The following is a 20,983-nucleotide window of genomic DNA, read 5'->3' as shown; positions in this document are numbered from 1 at the left end:
CTTCATGTGCTGGGTGTATAGGAGAGGCAGTATAGCAGACTGTATTGTAAAGACACTCTTCTCAATGGGTGATTATTTGTACATATATGAACTATACTGTATCTGTATAATTTATATTTTTCTGTATAATGCTTACATATACATTAAACACAATAGTTAGTAACTATTAGAAGGCATGATTATACCTTTCCATAAGGAGAGATACACATTGTATATGTAGTGTACTTTATATACTTAGATTGTAAGTATGGATTATATGTTTTATAGATAGATAGGTTATTTATACACATAGATTATATGTTGAAACTCTGTCTTTTATTTATTAATTCAATGGCACTGCCTCAGTTGTGTTCTTTGTTTGCCACTGACAAAAGCTTTTGTACCTTACAGCATCTGAGTTCTAGTTTTCTTTCTGTGGTTTCATGTTACTTGAGAAAGATGCCCCGGACAGTGCTGCCCTGCAAGCTCAGGCTCTCGGCAGGAGCCCAGCCATGGGGGGCTGCCACGCTCCTCAGCTATGCTGGGAGCCCAGTCTCCATGAGCTGTGCCCACGTTGTCTTTCTCCTTCGGATCACAAGTCCTCCCTCATTCATGTTATTCTCTTATTCTGCCACCTGCTTTTAATCTGTGAGTGAGGCTTATTGCTCTTGTTGAACTCTCATCTGCTTATTTTGTCTTATTATTTTCTAAAGTATATGGTAATTAGAATGAGAGAATAGCGACATGACAATAAGCAGAAAATTCCTTCACATTGCCTTTCTTATTCACTCATAGTTGTTTTTCTTATACTCTCTTTTCACTGTGGATGCCTCCTTTTTTTGTTTTCTTTCTTCAATATTATGTCTTGATTTTAGCCTTGGGGCTGGGATCTTGCTATTTCCATCCTACAGTGAATTTTGTGTTGTGTTTTTTTGTTGGTTTTTTTTTTTTTTTTTCCCAAAAGAATATATATTTAAGAAACTTCTGGGTTTTCTTTGCAAACTAGACTCAAACAGTGACGCAGAACTGAACATTGAACTGTCTGAATTATATTTGTCAACTAGTACAACAACGGACTGTCATGCCATTTAAAGCAATTCAGGTTTTCTGTCCAGAAGTTAGTTATGCTGTAAAACTGAACTTGAGGATGTTCAAAAATCTAAGAACCCTGTGCATTTTTTAATAGATTGTTTCTAAAAATATTGTTGTCTTCCTGTGGTGAGATTTTAATATATGCATTTCCAAAGTTTCCAGCTTATCTGTGCGTGGAGTTATTGAAACCTGGTCTTCCATAAACCATAGGTACTAAACATTAAGACCTACCCCTGGAAATCCACAAAATGTATCTTATCCTTCTGAATCTCCAGTGGGGGTTTCAGTGCTTGCCATATGAGAAAAGAACAAAGGTCTCAGCTGGATTTCTTTGTCTTTGAATTTGAACTTGAAGTCAAGCATATCCCATAGAGACACTTGCTCACTTTAGGGTTACATGCATTGCTCGATCTATTAATGAACCAGGATGGCAGCTCTGAGGGGGCAGATTTACACGATGAAGCACAAGAATATGAATAGCAGATGTACTCTTTTTCTGCTTGCAGAACATCTGATTATATCACGGAGTAGCACAACTCAAGCACAGTCAGCAATGCCTTGTTAAAGTAGATAGATAGATTCTATAAGTTGTGCTGAGGTCCATTAGGAGAGCTGAGGGTAAACCCGTGGTACATCAAGTCTTGCTCAGGCTTTGTATTTCAAACCATTATTTTTACTACATTACTTCTACAAGGAGTACATAAAACAGATATTGCATACAAAATCTATATATCCTAAAATGAAAGTACTTCTCAGACTGTAAGAATCTGAGATTTTTATTTACATATGTCACAAAAGATGAGCCCAGGAGATGCTAAGCCTCAGTACCATGAGGAAGGTGGACAGAGATGCACTCCCATCTCTGTTCCCATCCTAGAAGCAGAAGCTATTGTAGAAGTCTTATTTTGTTCTTTGAAAGGCCAGAAAGACACATTTGGTCATTCACTTCTGTGTCTTAGTGACTCTTCGGCATTTAAAGATGTGGTTTCTCTTCCTAGATTTGATGCTAATGCTATAGCATCAGTTATAATTCTCCAGTGGTGGTCACTGTTGTGTCTGCTGTAGTTAGATAGGGATATCTATCAGACCTTCAGGTTATTTAATCCTATTGAATGACACCGTGAGATGTTATAATTGATTTATTCAATGATGTCTGTCTTGCATTTATACTGTCTACCAAAGGACTCCTAGGTCCTAACATTTGTATTGAGAGAATTTCAAAAGGCTCGTAGGGGATGGCAATAACTCAGATTATATCAAAAGGCAATTTCTGTGCCTGGGAGTCTGGGATAGTTAGCAAAGTGCTTCAGTGTTCTCAGAGGTCAAATTAACCACAGCGTGTTGTATAGCTGCTGTTAGTTTGGTTGCAAATCAAATGCCCTTCCTTTGGTAGAGCTTCAGAATGAAGCATTTTGTGAGTGTTCCTTGAAGCTTTCCAGTAATGACAATGATTTAAAAAATAAATCTTTTAGATAGGGTTTAACCTTTCATGGCAAGTGTGTGTTAATGGCAGTTCTTCCCTTTAGCAACTTATTATGGAAAGATAGGCTTAGAAGCTGTTCTCTTCCTTTGCCGCAGCTATGTTATTTATAAATAAAAACATCAATTCAGTAGACTATGGTAAGTTTGCAATGGGAGTGTGGAGGAGAGGAGCAGCTTTAATGTCAGTACTTGAATCATTAGGTTTATATATTTTCTTGGCTCTTATTTTTCTTAAAACAAAACAGCAACGACAAAAAACAACCCAGTGACAAACAGAATAAACATGAATCAATGTCAAGGCTTGTCACTCTTACCAGCTCTAGCAGGATTAGGCTTTCAGCTCCTGGTGCTTTTCTCCCAGCACCCTGCCTTCTCCGTCCACAGTGCTTTCATTGGAGACAAAAGGATATCTTTTTTTCTTTTTTAATTTTGGATGCTGAGCAATTGTGCCAGGTTGAGCTGGCAAAGAGATAAGTGCCACAGCAGGGAGGAAGATTCATAAATGATGAAGACACAATCTCTTAAACTCCCTGGCTCACAGGTGTTTTGTTATTAATGAAGCTGAAAAAGATGCTCCAAATTATGTCTCCTCCTTGACATGAGAGCTTTGGCAGCTCTTTGTGACTGAAAGCTCCTGCTCTTGCAGGTGTGTGGGATAAACTTGCAAGCCAGAATGAGGAAACAAGAGAGAAAAAGAAAAATATTCGCATACCCAAGGGATCCTAGGGATGGAATAGGGAGGAAGCAGGGAGAGGAAGAAAAAAACCTCACTCAGTCTGTGCATTGTGAAACGTATTCTGTCAATATATGAGAAAAGAGATAACTACAAACTTCATCTCCATGCATCTTATTTATTCCTCCAGCCCACATACATCTGGCAGCAAAGAGAATTGTAATCTGGTCTGTAACCCCACACTGACATCCTTTTGAAATTCTTAAGCAGAGCAACCTAAAAGCTAAAAAGGATTTATAAAGTTTTGCAAGCTCCTTTCCAAAAAGCAACAGTGATCACATCAAACCTTTGGAACAAAAGAAAAAGGTTTATTATTTTCAGTTTTTTCATTTTTTGTCCCCTATGTGTTAAGACCTGACTTATGGAAAATAATTACATTATGCTGTTTTTATTGCCTTGTTATGGAAGAATGAAGTTCATTTTTGCCTTTTATTGGCTCCATCTGTTTCTTCTCTGGCAAGTATCTAAGACAGCATCATAGGATAGTATCATACATGTAAGTGGGCTGGTCCAGAGGTATTCAGGTTGTACTGATCATCAGATGCTCAAGAATTCTGTTTTTTCTTATTCGTCCTTCTTTTGCATAGTCTGACAAAACAAAAGACACCCCACCACCACCAGCCCCCCCCCCCAAAAAAAAAAGCAGCTTACATTTTCTACTGAGAGGTATAGCAAATAGTTACTTGTTAGAGATAATGAAAAATTAAGATAATGTGTTTGGAAAGAGTTTCACTAGATTATTCTCACATCCACCTTTCTGAAACACCAGAAATATCAGTGAGTGATGCCCTTCCCTTTTCAACCCACAGAACGCGAGTGCACAGCCGTATGGTCAGGGTGACCCACATAGGTCAGCGGCACAGGGGTGTGTGTTATAGTTTTGAGGCTAATTAGAATTTTGTCATTAACTTCATTTTCAGACACAAGCCTTCTCTTAGAGACTTGTTTTCAGTATGTGGGTTGACTCATTATCTGGCAGTACCTATTGATTTCTGTTAACTGTAAAGGGAGCCTAAAGAATGAAGTTAAGCAAGATGTATCCCTCTTACTGTTATGGACAAAAGCAACTCCAGGTATTGATACAACAAAAGAATATAGCCTCATTTTAATATTTGTTGCAGTAAAATAAAAGAAAGAAAAGTCTACCCTTTCCTAAAGGCCTTTATAGAAACTGTTCATTTAAGGAGGCTTTGGGAATCTAGTTTGATATCAAAGTGAAGACTACAGAGGAAGGTCAATGATGATTAAAGGTCTTAAAGTAGAAGCAGAAGAAAACCAAAGGAAATAGGAGTTTAAACTCAGAATCCATTTTATACCATAAGGAGTATTCACCATATTTTCCTTGGGTTGTGAGTCAGTGTTGTGTGTCAACAATTCATAGTAATCAGAGATCTAATGCATGTTTTAGGATGAACATAGCTACACCTGAACACAAAAGAACACCGAGGCAATCCTGGTGATGAACTGATGAGAAGTTTACTTGGCCCTAATGTAATGATTGATTTATTTTTGCCTAATTAGAGATGGAAAACATTCTTATTTTAATTAATTCCTACTAAAATATTTCGTGGGTTTCTACGAAATCTGCCAGTGGTGACAGTTTGTGCGGTACGCGCATTTACTAGGTTTTCAGTAAACAGGGTCCAAATATTGTGCAAATGTTCTATTTCATGAGAACTCAATTAGTTTCTATGGTGACAATTATGTTGTCACAAGCCGAGTGTTATGACTTCAAGTGTGAGATAAATAAGAAGAGCATGGGAACTTCTAATCAGCAAACATGATCTATTTTTGCTTTGTAATAACAAAAAAGCATCAGCAATCCACAGGAATTAAATTAAAGTCGATGCTTTCTTTAATGTTGTCAGAGAGTAATGTATTAATATTCTGAATTCATCGTGTGACTGTGTACACCTGTCTTCTCATATTACTTCTCATCGTTCTTCCGCTAAAAATTAGCATCACTTTTTAAACTGCTTATCCCATGGTAGTGGAAAACAAAACTAGTAAAGCACATACCAGGACTGATACTTCTTCAAGGACCATGTGGCAGATCAGATGACAGATGCATGCACATTCCCCATCTAATGCCTCGCTGGTGTGATGTAGCTGGGTTAGAAATATTTACTGGCATTTTAAATCTCTCTTACTTATGCATTAGAAAATGAAATACAGCCTGTAAGCTGGATGACATACTTAGCTTTTACAAATGCTTGCTGTTCATCCAGTGTACATTTTAAAACTATGAGAGCAAAAAGTGAAGATTTGGTACTTAAAGTGGCTGTAGTTCCACACATCTTTCCCTTGCACTGAACAATGCTTTGGTCAGAGGAAAAGTAAGGGGACTGTGGCCTCGGGGCTCAACACAGCCTGCACCTTTATTTTGTATAGCCCAGAGTCATAAAATTATTTTCTTGCATCATTATTAGATAGCTGTTAACACGCTAAGGTCTGCTTTTATGAAAGATGTGTGAAAGGGTCATTCACCCCAAGCAGGGAGGATATTCCCCTGCTCTTTAGGTACAGTGTGTGGAGTTTGGGGATGCTATTCAAGGGGCATAGACTGAGCATGAGTAAGATATGACTCTGGTAATTAGGCAGAACAATTTTTGTTTTCAGTAACGAAACACAGAAGAGGGACATTTACATAGGGGGCAAATTTTATCTACTAGAGGTTAGCATATACCTATGTGTGAGTGTGCATATTAAAATATATTCACACAGTCTGCATCCTACTACACAGTGTAAATATGAAACTAGAGTAAATTTAGAATATTTTCTGTTTTGGTACACATGTACAGGCATGCACATTATACATTTGTATTGAGGCTCCCTCTTTCTTTTTTATTTTGTAATTCAGTAGCACTGTCTTGGCAACACAAATGGCTGGTTTTCTTTGTTCAGCATTGACAAGAGCTTTTCCAACTTAAAAAATCTGACACAGTTCCAGCTTTTTTTCCCCTTTTCTTTCTTTTTTTCTTTTTTTTTTTCTTTTTTTTTTTTTCCAGGGTTTCATGTTACTTGAATGAGAAGGATATATACTGGTTGAACCTTCTGTGTTCAGCTGTTAAACTGACAGCTTTTTCTTCTGCCATGAGAAGGCTTTCAGTAATTTGGATGTGGTGCCTTTTTCCTGTCACTGCCAAGAACAATGCTTCTGTTCAGGCTGACATCAGAGGTATAGAATTGCTCTGTGTTTGACCTCTGATAGCTGTGCATAATAGATCTGTGCATCACAAATACTCCACAAATAGTCTATTTGGGTGCATAGCTCAAGTCAAAACAGCAGTATATATTACAAGGATGTGTAAGTCAGAGGGGAGAGAGTTTCAGGGGGAAAAAGTCATTGCTAGACTTGCCATTCTGTATCAATGTTTACAAAGGAGCTGTCTTCCTTATGCAAATGTGATATACCCCATCCCTGCTCCTGCCTCAGATCTACTTCATACTCTGAACAATAGCATTCAGGAGACAGGTTTCTCAGAAGTTTAGTTCAATTTACCTACAAACGCAGGAAAGGTTTGGAAGGCAATTTAAGTTACGCTTTCCATTACTGTTGGCTGAAATTGGTAATACGAACTTTTTGGTACGTTTTTCTAATACTCACTATGCAGTGTGAATAAGGCAAGATGGCACTAGCCAGTGGGTTGCAAAAAGAAGTCAGAATTATTTGGAAGTGGGAGACAGGCTGGTTCCATTCTCATACCAGTGTTGTTTAAAAAAAAATAGAAATCTTTTAATAGAGGTGTCATACTCTTCAGGCTCCTCTGAAAATCTCTCTTAAAGTCAGTTATTCTCTAATTAGAATTTTATGGCTGGCATTTTTTATATATCTTTTAATACCAGTAGAACTGAGAAGCCTTTCTAATATACTGAAATATCAGACTGTCTATATGTATGTTGATTTTTTATAATCTACTACATACCTGACAGAGTAGACTTGCCTGAATTCTATGGTTTTGACACATCTTTTTTACTTCTCTGAAATAAACAGATAAATCAGAAAAAGAACAAAACCAGACATGTCTCCCTTTTTACATGTGGAGATTGAGGTACAGGGCAATTGTTGAAGCTACTGGTGTCACTAGAGTCTGCAAGGAGCAAGAGAGCTGGTGTATCCCTGTGCAGTATTCTAAGCACAAGTCAATATGCTGGTGAACTTTGTGTTTGATTTTGGTTTTTTTTCCTCCAAGAAGTACAAAAATTTTAAACTGAAATTGCTATGGAAAAATCTGTTTTGATGTGTCTGTACATGAGTAAATTCTCAGTGTGCCATGAGCTTATGCAGTCTATGTTGAGACCGATGCCACTGTCTTCAGTAGTACCGATGGCTGAGCTGGGAAGGATAAGTAATTTGAAAACTGGGGAACACGTAGTACTTTGTGCAAACACACATCAAAGAATGTACATGACCACAACCACATGTAAAGCTTGCTACAGATCTTTATATGAAGGCTGTCTCACTCCATCCCAAATATAATTACAGAAAAGGAGAAGGCAAGATCTCTTTTACGAGAAATCCCAGAATGTTTATATCAAGGCATCTTTCAATATAAACCTTATATTACTTCTGTTGGAATAATAGTTGAATATTCATATTCTTTTCCTGCTATTTTTTCAATAAAATCCTGTTTATTAGCATTAGCCCCTACTATTGGCCATGTCTTAAATTCCTCCATATTGCAGCTTTGTATAATTATGCTGATTTGTGTACTTTGCAAGGGTTTACTAAGTCTTGTGATATTTTCTGTCTCTATACACATGCAATGTGTGTGTTCATACAATTATATATTTCTAAATATAGTTACTAGTAGTAGTGGAAGATTAATATTTATTAAAACTGGCCCTTCTTTCCAGAAGGCCTTCAAATACCCTAAAAACATTAAAAAGTGGTGGTGGTGGGGTTATGTTTTAAAAGTGGTATCTTTATTAGTAGTATTCCATAGAAAGCTGAATACAATTGAGAGGCAAAGCGTACATAGGGCTAAGCAAAACACCACTGTGGTCCATTGTTGTTGCAGTAAATCCATTTATCCAGATTTACATCAGAGACAGATTTGACCCAGTAACTACTGAAAATTCAGCAACTTGAAAATTTTTTAGTAAAAAGATATATCAGATTTTTATGAGCAATTGGAAGGAACTCCTAATGCAAATGTTCTTAGCAGGAGAAAAACATACTTAAATATCCATTCAAAGAAAATTACAAATTGAAATTAAATGTCTTAGTCATATCCCTTGGTACAATATAGGAAACATTAGCCCAAAGATGTAACTGGGAAGTGCCTGACTAACCTGTCTAGTAACCTGATAACTTAATTTGACCTATTATTGGCCCCACCATTTACAGAATCTAGTCCAATTACTGACAAAAGCTGCTGTACTATAATGAAATAAAGAAAAGCTCTACATTTTTTGAATGAGAAGTTCAGCTCTTTCTGGTAAAATAAAAAGGTAAAAGTTCATATCTACATTTGAAACGCTTGGCAGCTTAAATATAACATTTTTTTCCTGTTGCGTAGTGCAATTTTATTTGACATATAGCAGTAGTAACAATTTGCTAGTTGCTTACTGAATATTTTAAATACTTCACAAACTGACAAGCAATTTGGAGATTTTGTGCTAATGGTAAGAAATGGTCAGAGATGCTGCTGGAATATGATTCATGGAATATGTATATGAAGTATATGCCTAACTGATCTGCAGTAGATCAAGCATCAAGTGTCTAACACTAAGAGTTACAAAACTTATGCTTGTATTTTGGACAAACAATTTACAAATAGCTGTTTTCATCTTAAATAGCTTGGGTATTTTATGTTAGTCATCCATCCATGGAGACAAGTAAGATATAGGGACAAGCTAGCTGTTTACCCTGGATTTATCAATATCTAATTCTGGAGTTCTTAAGTGGCTGGTATAATGTATTGCTGCTCCACTGAGGTTTGGAATTTTGAGCTATTCCAAATTACCAAAGCTGTGGATAGAAGTAGTTCCAAGAAGAGCGTGAGAGAAATGTCTTCCTCATCGTATAAGCATAGATCCACCTAGCACATAATTTTCTTTTCACATCCTGTGAGAAGTTGTCAACAGGCCTAATCCTCCACCATGTGCATACTTCATCTGGTTGACCAAAAGGCTATTAATTCCTGCAAATCTCTATAAGCCTTCGCTACTGCAGAACTCTGGAAAACACAATAACGTGTCTGCCTCTCTGTTGTTTTCTCACCTTCTGTTAAAATAGGTATCTCCTCAGGGAGACATGGACTCCTGCTTTTAATGTAGCTTCTGGCACAGATCAAGACAGGATGGACTGCATTCACACTAGAACTATGAAAAAATGGTCTGTATTCTTCAGATTTGTGCAACATCTCTGTACGTGACCATCAAACATGGCATTTAAAAAATTATAGTAAAACAGGAAATCCTTTGGAAATCACAAGTCTGTACATAGCTAGAGTTTGGCAATCTGCAGTATTTAATTTTATTCAAGTAACTTGATCACAATTTAGATGACAGCTTTTTAAGGACTGGTGCTTGGTTTAACTGTGAATTGTTGCAATCCTCAATATGTGGCAGGTCAATGTAAATCAGCTGCCATCTCCACACACTGAACTTAGGTCGCATCAGAACATACTAAGAATTCCTGACCTGTATCTGTTTTGCTTTAAAACATATTGCTGGGTCTCAATGATTACCAATGAGAACATCTTAAGTCTATAATATGACAACTAGAACTTCATGTGAGCCTTGCAATCCAAAGACTACACAATTTTGATTATCAAAGATAATTGCTAAGGAATAGCAATCATATAGGAAGGCATTTATATTCTGATGAGAAAATTTGTGATCACACTTGCCCCAACACTGCCCAACTCAAAACTGAGCTCTAAGAATACTCAAAGCCACTAGCTAGTGAAGTATAAGAGGGCAGGTATTTGAAAAAGAACAGATTTTCCCCACCACTGCTCTGTTTTATTCTTTGCAAACTAATAAAAGAGAAAATCAGGCAAGCTGTGTAAAAATAATGCTCCCTATTGTAACCATGGTTCTTACAGCATAGGAGGAAGAAAAGGTAGGTAACTTAGAAATACTGAATAGCTTTGTAAAGATAGGTTAGCCAAGGGCTACTGTGGGAAGAAGTAAGGTAACGCTCTTTCTTTCCATGACCATCTCATGCCAAGAACTATGCAGAGAGAAAACTGTGGTGCAGATTTTTTGGGATAAGAGCGGTGGTTCTTTGTCAGTATGGAACTGGTCCAGCTCTCAAAATGTAGGTTAAACCCACAATAGGACCAACAATGGCTGTGTCTTTATGTAAAGATGAGAGAAAAAAGGCATTATTTCTATCTTTGTTAGCATAAAAATGATGACTCCCTTCTGCCCTTTTTTCTAGAAAAAGCTGGACACTTTGAAGTCTGAACCCTACCTTTTCATTTTTTAACTGAAGACAGAATTTCATTTTGGTTTCTTTGGAAATGGACACTATAAAAGAACTCCTGTCATGTTGGTGTCTACCATTTTCTTCTCATCACCTTACTAGTGGAGCAAATCAGAGTGAATTACTCATGTTAAGTGGAAATATTTAAGTGAGGTCCAAGGCCTATTTCTTTTCTTTCACCAAATTTGCATTAAGTTACTCTAACCAATCCATTATTTACAAACTTCTGAGTATTTTATATCTACTTTCATACTCTATTTATGGGCTATTTGGTAAGCAAGCTGCTTTATCAAAAATTGACTGTATGGTGTGGTAGTTGCTTTTGCTTTTAGCTCAATACAATAAATTCATTCTCTCCAAAGCTTTTGCAAAGTAGAAACTCAATATGATATTTTTATTTATTTTATTTTTAGATAGACATTTTCATCAAATTAATTTTATTGTAGGGAAAATAGATTTCTTTTAAAAGCTAATATTTATGAACACGACTGACATAGACTCGTTCTGCCAGCTGGGGCAGGCGAAAGCCCAGGTTAAGTTCTTGAGGTTTTCCTAAACAGTCTGCTCTTTTTGTTTGATTTCTTTTTGTTTAGATGTTCTGCTACTAACGGATGTGTGTAATCTATGACTAATTACTACCCAGAACCATCTCCAAAGGCAATGTAGTGTTTGTGTGTATGTGTATAAAAGAGAAATTTGCCAACTCACTGCTTTCAAAATGATGTAGGGGGCTGGTACTCAGACTGAAATGATTTGGTGGAAAATTCAGCAAAAGAAATACTCAAAAGTTTAAGTAGGTTAAGGCCTGATTTTCGAAAGAGCTGAACTCTCATGTAAAGCTGCCGCATTTGTCAGAAAGTGAATTCCTGATAGCAAGTACTTGAAAATCTAGCCCTGAGCTTTTGGGTACTTAGAGTTCAGTGCAAATAAGAAGGTAAAATATGTCTAGAAAAATAAAGTATTTTCTCAAATAATTTTGTTATTCTTTTAACTAAGACAATACAGGAACATGATAAAGTTTGCAAAAAACAAGCTACTGAGCCAGTAGCTCTAAGCTCTTCGATTATTCTTGGTTTACATTACATTAATTACTGAAATATCCTAGTATCTTACACAAAGGATCATGCAATTATAGCAAATAATAAAAACTAGGAAATTATATGCAAAGTCAACATAAAGAAAAACTTCATACTTATGCCTAATGTAATTTTATATTCCTTTTTTTGTTTGTTTTTATCTGTAGAAATATTTATTTAAACTAACACGAGAAAAGTATCAATTTTACTTGATTCTTTTCTTAGGACCATGCATTATTAATGTCTTATGGAATTGCCATCGTATTTTCCCAGTACAAGAGCTAATGTAGCCTATCTCATGATAGTATACACTGTCGAAGGATGTCTATTACCTGTGAATCTTCTAGTAAGACAGATTTGGTCAATCACTGTATTTGGTAAACAGACAAATAAATCAATGATTGTCACTTTGATGATATTGTTCACAAGTATTTATTAAAATTTAAACTGATTTAATATTTTTCTGATGGTCTATAAGAAAGCAAGTAATAATTTTCAGTCTCCTTAGAGACATCTGTAAAAAAGTGCCCACATCTTCATAAGGGATCTGGAGCATTACTAGTCCTCCTGCCTTGAGAACTATTGATTATTACATGGCAGTAAAATATATGCTAAGATTTAAAGTCCCAAAGGCACTTAGGCCCATAAATCCCATTGATTTCAATTGGAATTAAACTTCTCCATGAGTTCAGAGAACTAGGTTTTATTGGATTTTTTTTTAATATAATTTCACTTGTCAAATTATCTTTGATTAGAAGACAATGAATGAGTAACAGCAACAGCCTTTGAGTCTCCTTTGGATGGAGTTAATTCTGTAGCCAGGCTTAGTGCTGTTGAAGAATAGTGGGAGAGGTGTGGGTTTAGTCTTAATCATTTCTTTGGGGATGGTGAGAGCCTCAGAAGTTTCACCATTTCTATTCTATTTCAACTATTTCTGGAATATGTTGCTACATTTTCTATGAGAACACCCTTCCTCCAGCCTTCCTCAAGAGCTTTCCAAGCAGCCCCTATGGAGATTCACAAAATAAAAAGGTACCACTGTGGATCTGCTCCTTCCTTAGGTAGGAAAACAGGTGTGTTTGGCTGGGGTTGATCTTGTTGCAACAGACAACATTGATCCTGGTGATTAGAATCAGTTCAAACTTTTTGACTGAAGGATACTTAATTTAACTAACCTTTCCTTGTCAATACATTATTTATTTCAGACTGCAAAAGTGTCAGTTCGTCTAGAGATTAGAGTTGGAGTACTTAGACTAAACCATTGGCTTATTAAGATGAATAAAGAGACAGGTTGTTGAATATCATTTGGTTTTTATCAACTTATAATCGTTTAGGTTGGAAAAGACCTTTAAGATCTTTGAGTCCAACCATTAACCCAGCACTGCCAGGTCCACCACTAAACCCTGTCCCTAAGCGCCACATCTACACGTCTTTTAAATACCTCCAGGGATGGTGACTCCACCACCTCCCTGGGCAGCCTGTTCCCATGCTTGCCCACCCTTTCATGGTCAAGAAGAAATTTTTCCTAATATCTAATCTAAACCTCCTCTGGTGCAACTTGAGGCCATTTCCTCTGAAGGTGAAATAGATTACAGCATGCAGTAAGAACACCGAGCTACAGTATTCCCTGAAAAAAGTCTATTGAAAGCAAATTTACATGTCTGTTTAGTCCGTCATTTGTTACCCCTATTTAGTCATAACTGGCCACACAGCACAAAATGTTCTGGGCATAGGCCTTGTGTCTGCCTGATGTGAACTTCACCTGTTGCAAATATTATTCATACGTCTACAGGCTGACCACCATCAGGACACTCTTTTGCACCTTATGAACAAGCGTTTCACAGAATGGAAGAGAAGGGGAGATAGAGGGGTATGTGAGGACAAATGGTGAGTGGGAAATTTTTTTGTAAAAAAGGGCAGGGTGTGCAGTGCATCAACAAGACAAAGTGTCTTGTAGAGTAAAACACTTCCTATAGGGAAATAATATTGCAAGAAAATTTAAAGCTCTTAATGCATATTACCAAGTGCGAATGCTTTAAATTATTTCACTCATGTAGTTGTGAACACTGAATTTTTTCTCTAATGTGATAGATTAGAGCCAAAAACATGTTAAATTTTCTTGACCTCAATCCCCCTGCTGTTTTTATCCACTTCCTGGGAAAGTATCAGTGGTCCTGGGATATGACTGTTATGTTAAAGGAAGCCCTGCCTAGCAGCATCTATTTTACTCCGAACATTTCTAATCCCTGGTGGAGAAAGCAATAAAGCTCTGTGCTTCAGGTCACGTACCTGAGTACTGGCAGTTCTTTTCAATATCTTAGATTAAATGAACTGTGAAATATTTGTTTTATTAGAAGAGCTTTAGTTTACTTGTGAGTTGTTTTCTAAATCATTTCTGTCCAGAGTAGCTTTGGAAATCAAGTAGTGTGTATTGAACACAGTGTTTAGAAACATTTTTAACAGTCTGATGCACAACGCTTCATTGTTCTGATTGTTAAAACATTCATAGAGGGCTATTCTCCTCTTTGGATGCATACATAAATCTCAGGAAGGCTAATGGGAAATTGCGCACATGCAAGGAGAGCGCAGCTCATCTAGCATTGTTGGTAAAGGTGTACAGACACAAAATTTCTTGATGAAGAGTAGGCAACAGGAATAAAGGGGCTGGAATAGGGTTTGCAAGGCCCATGTAAATGGTTGGTTCTACTACCTGTTTGCCTATGTTCCCAACATGCAAATCATGCAGGATGTTTAGGGGTGCAGGTACCAACATGAACTATGTTCACATTAACCTCAGCAGGGACCTTCTCTGGGTGAGTGGGATAGAGGGAATCTAGGAAGCTGTTCAGGTTTGGACTAGAGGTAGTAAATCCACTACAGGAGCCAACAGTTTGGACGTTGGCTGTCTAAAAAAGCTTCACATCACTCTTCATCTCTATTGCAGATATCCACAGAGACATTTATGTGCAGGAACTTTACAAAAATGTTGTTACCAGAACGTTTTTGCTGCAGTAGAGTTTTGCATATATGCATTAATGTCTGGAAGCACACTGCGTTTTATCTCTGTGCATCTGGAAATGCAATAAGCTATTTCTGCTCTATAGTGAGTTTCTCAGATGTTTTTCAGATAAGATCACCCTGAGCAGTACTCTTGTAAAGGAATTGTGCCTGGAGGGGGTGAATGCCCAGGCTTTGCCAGAATTTCAGCCATTGCTGAGAAAGTCTGCAGCTGATGAGCTGTGAACTTGGGGTGTGAACTCCTTATCTGGTAAAGGCCAGCCTGGATGTGTGATGTTCTCGCTGTCAGACAGTGAGCCATGTCTAGCACAGCGAGCAGGTAGACCTTACTTCTAAACCCCATCAATTTTAGAGTAATGCTGAGTACTGTTTTTTCTCGTTATTGATCTCTGGGCTGGCATATGGGATCCTAAGACAACGATTGTAGTGAGGTGCTCAGAGACGTTTATACCTAGCCTTCTGCTTTCACCTTATCTGACTTGTCAGTAGAGTTGAGGATATTGCCTAATATTTAATGGGTGCTAGGTCTAAAACGGAATGTAGATTTGAGAAAAGGGTGAAATAACATTTATAGTGCAGCCAAAGCAATTGAAGTCAGCAGAGACTGTATCTGTCCTCTTAATCAAGAAGGATTACCTGTCTGTCCTTTGTCTATCACATTCTAAGAACTGTCAGAAGAAGAATACACTAAAATAGTCACCTCTCTTCACATCCCAGTAAAACTGCAGTAGGCAAAGAAACGGGTGGGGATTGGCCAAATAATTGTCATTGTCACATTTCTACTGTGAGCTTGTAATAAATGGGTTTAAAGAACATGGTCTGTGAAAGAATTAGAATGGAGTGAATGGAAAAATATTCAGAAATATGTTATTCAGAACATTTCATGTATTCATAAATTATTCACCCCCACAGAACTGCAGGTGCCTCAGGATTTTTCCATGTAATGTCAGATCCTCAGCTGGCACAAGCTGGCACTGCTGCATTTGTTTCCGTGGAATGAAGCCAGTTTACAGGGATCTGGCCCATGTTATTCTTTTCTTGGTTTTGTTTTTTCCTTATTCTTTTTCTGTTCCCAAACATTCAAATATGTGTAACTCTACACAGAAAGCTATGCTGAGCCTGGAGATGAACCTTGGGGCACTATGATAGTGCAATCTCTTTAGGCTTTACTTTCACAGTTTCCATGATAACATCAGTTCTTTTTTATATGTGTTGGTAGTGTTGCTGCTCACAGTTACCTGCATGTACTTTCTTTCTCTCCTGCACCTGTTTGGTGAGTGTATGTTAAATGGTCAAGTTCCATTATCCACCTATCTTCTGTTGTTATCTAGTTAATTTATGGATGAATGTAGATAGCTTTGTATGTATTTTCAAAACTGAGAGTAAACAGAGTTGGTTTTCCTTATTTAAAATCCCATTATAGCAGCTGCACTATAAAGTGTATTTTTCTGCTGTTAAATATTTTATCTTGACCACAGCTTGCATATCAGCAAACTTGTAGCAGTATGTTGACTGTTATCTTTTGTGTACCAAAGCACAAGATAGTTTGGAATAATTAAATAACATCGCTTCTCTGTTATCCTTGGAACCCTGATACTCTTTTATTCTAAGAAGATAAGAGGTAAACATAAATTATAGCAAATCAAACTGTAGGTTGATAAATACTGTTGTAAGCCAGGATAATAATATAACAAGAAATAAGATGAAATCCACCCTTTCCCATTTGTATCCCTCTTCTATATTTTTTTGTTTGTTGTTGATATAGCTATCGAAAAGGAAGACAATGTCTGTGGCAGTGCTTTTGCAAGGGCATTACACATTCCTTAATGACACAGTCATCATTACTGTGAGCCTTATTTGCTCAAGGTTTTATAAATATAGATTGGTGTATGAGTTTAGGTGGGAAAAGTATCAAATCTAATGCAGATGCATAACGCAGGCCAGCACCATTTCAGACCTTTTTTTGAGATTCAGTAGCCTTTTCTTTATAAGATTTCCAGGATGGTTTCTGCAGCAGAGATGTGACCATGTGTTATCTGTGTATTCCCCACATTTTTGTTAGCATGACTGACAGTTATACTGTCTGTAATTCTTCAAGTGAAATGAAGGCATTCCCAGGTACTACTGAAATTAAGATTTCATAAGATGAGAGCAGAAAATATTTTTGTGATAGATTTGTATCTAGTATTTTTCCATGGCATAGATGTTTATCCCAAGAACAAGATTTCCTGGACTTCTGGTCATTACTCAAGTGAACTGCTCAGATGAAACCCATTTTTAATTTGAGAAAAGCCTGAACATTAATTTAGTAGAATAATGGGTAGAGATACAGATATGAAATAGTTTTAGATGTAAAGGGTGAAGTAGTAGTAACAGATGGGAAGTCTTGAGGGAGTTAGGCCTAGGGTAGAAAAGTCCTTATGGCACAGATTCAGGGGAAAAAATAGAATAAATTGAGCATAAGAAAAGGGTGTGATGAGGATCAGGAGGTATCAGAGGATAAAATTATAATTCAATCTGCTAATCTTTCCTGCAGAACTTCACGACAATAATAATTAACAAGATATTGCTACAGCTTTATTTTTTCTTAAAAAAAAGGGACAACAGCCTAGAAAATCCCCATTATTTATTTTTTTTTTTAATCTTGAAAATTAACGTTGGTCAGCTGTTATGCCATTCAAGCAAATAGGCTTTTAAATATTATATACACCCTTCTTTCCATTTTATGTTGATTATTTGAAGAGTCTGAATTAAAAAAGTCTTCAGTCACCAAAAGTTCATTTTCCCTTTAGTGTCATTGGTAAAACTGTCACCACTACAAAACCTGGTACCCCAGTGTTATGACTGGCTAGAGATAAACTCCACTTAAAATGGACAAATACATTCATAATTTTCAGTAAAAAATGGGGACTTACATGATCTACAGATGAGCACAAATATTGGTAAACACTCCAAGTTTTCTGTAGAGCATGAAGTTACCATGAATTACTTTTATTGTGTTTTGTCATTATTGTCGTTATTCTGCTATTCTCTAAAGGTGCCTTTACCCATTTTAATTTACATATAGCTATTATTAGAGTTTGTGCTAAGAAGTATATAATTTACATAATCATAAAATAAACACTGCACATAAAGATGTGAAGTAAACCAGTAAACATTTTTATCCATTAAATGCTAGTGCCTGACCTAATGTAAATTAAGACCAACTGCTATTTGAATTATTTGTTATTTTGAAATGCTGATACTGAAAATAAATGAGGAATTTTTTGTCATATTATGTGCTGAAATAGTAATCTTTCGTTCAGTTTAGTTCAAGTCTTTGGATTTTATAGAACTGTATCTGTCATTTAATTGTAGCAGAGATGAACAATAGATACTTGTATTCATTTTGGCAGATATAAACAAGTAAACAGAGTGGCCAACACATATTTTCAAGTGCTACAGTCACAGGGAAAACTTTATGAAACATTTCGTTGTTCAACAGAGTAGCAATGCTTAGAGGTTGACCTTGAAGTTTTTGAAATGTGAATTGATCCACTGGAACAAGTACAAAGCCAGCTTTGGTGCTAAATGTAAATTGTTAAAAATGGTGCTGCATAACATCTGCCTTGTAGTAAGCCTTAATCAGCACTGTGAAAAATGAAAGTTTAACGATCTACCATAGTGGCTTCTAAGTGAAGGATAAACAAAGGATGAAAGAGTTTCCTTGCATGGTTTGTAACTGATGGCATGAAAAATGTCAAGAACCATCTGCCTCAAACTTATCCAAACTGTCATCAAGTATTCTAATCCAGTCAAAGGAGATACAACTAGAAAAACCTATGTAACTTGCTGAAGGCTTATCAAAAGAGTTGTAAATAAGGGGGGGGGGGAGGGGGGGGGAGAAAAAAAAAAGAAGAAAAAAAGGGAAAAAAAAACCCTATCAACTGCATAACCACAGATTTCTGCCAGCTTGCCTGTGGCTTTGAAATTCAATCCCATTTCTCTAGTCTGACAAACTGTACTAAATGGTAAAATGGATTTTTATTGCTTTCAGCCATTTTCATTCCAGCTGCTATCACTAGGTAAGTACTCAGTTTTCTAATATGAGAATTATTTCACTTTTCTCTTTTGTCTGTGTATATTGACTGCAATATGCACGAAAACCTATTTTTACAGAGCTAGGGTGTAAATGGGGACATTTACACATCTGAGCTTAAAAAGCTGCTACTCCCTCTAACCTAGCACACAAAAGAATCCCCAAAATAGCTATGTCACTGCAGAAAGCTACATTCCAGCGAACAGACATCTTTTTTGCATTGGCTTTCACAACAGATAGGAAAATTTGATTTTCCCAAGGAAAAAAAAAAACCCTCCACATTAAAAACTGGCCTTCCGTAATTATGCTAAGAAATAATAAAAAAACCCCATACATTTGCTAGTTAGATTTTCAGTATGTTATGCAATTTTCAGTGAGTTAGGCCATTCTGTACTTTAAGCATAGATTTATCTTTTTGAAATGTCCCTTGATAACTAAAGAGTACAAGTCTCATTGAAAGTCAATGAAAAGTCTGTTACTAAGTCAATGAATTACTTGAAGCGCCATGTCTCATCTGCTGGCATATGACGCTGCACTTTACCAGAGCATATTGGTTTTTTACTGCAAGTAGTCCTGCTCCTTGTACCTAAGTGATTTCAAGGGCTGGGAGGTAAATCCCACTCTGTATTCCTATGGAGTCCCCTTGGTTTTGACTGATTTCCAAAATGGGGGAGCTGGGGGGCTTTTTGTTTGTGCTAGTGTTGTGAAATCGGGGCTCAATCTGGGCTAAAGCATGTACAACCCAACCCCTTTGTTAAAACTTCCTCCAGAGGCATTTGTTGATAACTGAAACTTTGGGGATGTTGGATAATGACTTAAGTAAGCAAAAGAAAAGCATTAAAACAAAAGCAAGGGACACAGAAGGAAAAGAGAAAGGATAAGGAATTCCAAATGTACTTAACATTGTCACTTGTATTTAGGTATCATTTTTTTCTATTATGTAACATGATGCAAACCATCATAGAGCTGGGAACTATGAATTTTGGGCACGGAATGGGAAACATCAAATTTCATAGGGTTCTGGTTAAGGTTCCATATTGGCAGTCTATATTGAGGTGTTTAATTTTCACTCAAAATTCAGAAGTCTTAGAATGCATATAAACACCCATATATTGTGTTGTTTGAAGTTGTAATTTTTTATTTACTACCAAGCTATGATATCTTCTAATAGCTGTGTAGCGTTTAAGGGGAAAAGAAATCTTTCTATTACATGTATTCATACTTTTCATTGGCTCTTGAGTGAATTTATACAATTGATGTTGATACATTTGTCATGGAATATTCTAGTGTACAGGTGGAAACAGATGATACAGTATTACTTTTTTTTGGTGACAAAATGGTATGCAATGCATTGGAAGATTAGTTATCCATAGCAGTTATATGAAATGCAAATGTCATAACACAGATTACATTTCCATAAAACCAAAATAACACTTCAATGTATGTGATTTAGTTTTACTGTGCACATTTTTATTTAGCAGAACTGACACATTGCTTCATATTTGCATCACTTTTCTGCCTTTCACATTGAACAAAAAGGTGAAGAACTATTTCAATGTACAGTAACCATTTCAGTGCTGGCAAAGTCTCTCAAAAGGCATTCCTAGCTTAACAAAAATAACCTCCCACTTTTTTCTCTCTTGTGCTAAAAGCAAAAGGGGGTAGGTAGGTTGAATACTGAATCTTGTCCTTGCAGTTCCAGTGTGGAAATTTTGCCCATCTGAAACCCCACTCTGAGACAGCTTTTACAGAGGAAGAACTAGGGAGATGGAACAGGGAAGGCTGTGGTAAAGGGACAATCATTTTCGGCATCATCTATTCTTTATTATCCATCTGAAACAATTAATTAGGCTTACTAGGTATTTATAAAGATAATCAGTGTACTGTCCAGTTCTTGGGACTGGCGTGTTTTAGCTAAAGTAATTCCCAGCCCATCTAAATTCCAAGCATACAGGAAATAACTGGGAAAAGCTGGTTTCACAGGTACTTAAGTATCAGAGTCTGAACTTCTCTCTTTTTGTTTTGTTTAGTCAGCTGGCTGCTTATTAAAAAAATAGACATTAAATGAGACCACTCATCCTCCAGAG

The 20,983-nt window shown here is 36.7% G+C and overlaps 1 protein-coding gene across 3 annotated transcripts in view; it reads left to right on the top strand.

Moving 5' to 3' along the window:
• The window catches only part of TOX3 (TOX high mobility group box family member 3), a 489,533-nt gene that overhangs the window by 128,288 nt on the left and 340,262 nt on the right, over positions 1-20,983 (top strand). The window contains exon 8 of one of the 3 annotated variants that reach the window (XM_080364727.1): positions 1-20,983. This exon is cut by the window's left edge and continues 51,725 nt beyond it. The exons of the other annotated variants lie outside the window; for them this stretch is intronic. The gene's annotated coding sequence lies outside the window, so the exon portion shown is untranslated. 3 annotated transcript variants of the gene reach the window in all.

The sequence above is a fragment of the Falco punctatus genome (genome assembly GCF_963210335.1).
Source record: "Falco punctatus genome assembly, chromosome: 14".
Classification (NCBI taxonomy): Eukaryota; Metazoa; Chordata; class Aves; order Falconiformes; family Falconidae; genus Falco; species Falco punctatus.
The sequence above is the reverse complement of the archived record's forward strand: the minus strand, read 5'-3'. Positions and strand labels throughout refer to the sequence as shown.